Source organism: Macrobrachium nipponense, chromosome 5 (assembly GCF_015104395.2).
Source record: "Macrobrachium nipponense isolate FS-2020 chromosome 5, ASM1510439v2, whole genome shotgun sequence".
Taxonomy (NCBI): domain Eukaryota; kingdom Metazoa; phylum Arthropoda; class Malacostraca; order Decapoda; family Palaemonidae; genus Macrobrachium; species Macrobrachium nipponense.
This window is the reverse complement of record NC_061107.1, coordinates 43,559,433-43,560,604: the sequence shown is the minus strand read 5'-3', so window position 1 is coordinate 43,560,604 and position 1,172 is coordinate 43,559,433.

Here is a 1,172-nt window from a genome sequence, read left to right as displayed (position 1 = left end):
TATAGAAAGTTTTCTTGTTTTTCTATGCCTAGGAACGCCAATGTAGGGATGGTTGGCCAGTTAGAAAAAAGGGGTAGAGAAAATGTCCGTCCGTGGGATGGGGGGATGAGGAAAGATTTTCTATTAGGGTCATCAAATTTGCTCGTACCGAGATGGGTGGGAGTCGTGAGACAAGCAACTCAGTCTAGTTTGTAAGTGAGTTGCTGGGGGTCATCTCACCGGTCGCGTTTGTATTGTGCCGACGAGATTTACGCGTTTTTACGAAGAATTTCGAGTTCCTTTTGTTCCCATTATGGAGTGGTGAGTGTTAAACTATTGTTTATCAAAAAGGAGTGGGTTTTTGTTTAAATATTTCAGGGTTATGGGATTGGTTCAAGAGGTCAAAACAATTTTTTCTTTCCCCATAGTGAAGTGTTTTCTTTATTTGCACGTGTTTATAATAGACGTATGCATTCGTCTTTGTTTAAAACATAGGAGTGTATTTTTCTATGCATGGGAACTGTGCTTATATAAGCAGATTTGGCTTAGTGACACAGAGCGGCCACAATTTTAAGGGCTCAGCATATTTCTGCAGAGAGGCGCCTTGCATTGCGAGGGTGTACGGGCATCCCTTGGGAGGGTAGTTGCATGGGTACCACTAGCCTCACTCGAGAGATAGTGCAGGGGAGGGTATTGCGAGATGGGGGGATACTACTAGTGTATACCTCGGGCTGTTCTGCTGCTCGACTGAGGGGTTGTTCTCAGGGGGGGAGAAATTTTTTTGTCTCAGTGTGGGTGAACTTCCCCCTTTTCCTTTTTTTTTTTTTTTTCTTAGTGTTGGAGATGGATTTGGCCTTGACATTGGATGCTAAGATATCAGCTGATTGATTAGTTGATGAAGTGAAATGCCCGTAGAGTCTTTTTTTTTTAGAAAAGATATTTTTTCTCCTTGGATGAGAGAAAAGGAATAAGAGATTTTTCTTTTACGAAAATGAGGGGAAAAGTAGTTAACATGCACGGGATGTGTTATATGTTTCTTTATGCCTTGAAAGACACAAATATATGTCATGGTGTTGCATGCTGGAGAAATTGTATGTCATAAGATTCAGCAATACTGTTGTATGATATTTGAATTTCACCCTTTGCGAGAGAATTATTGCTTTGGAGAGTTATTATTATTGTTATTATTAATA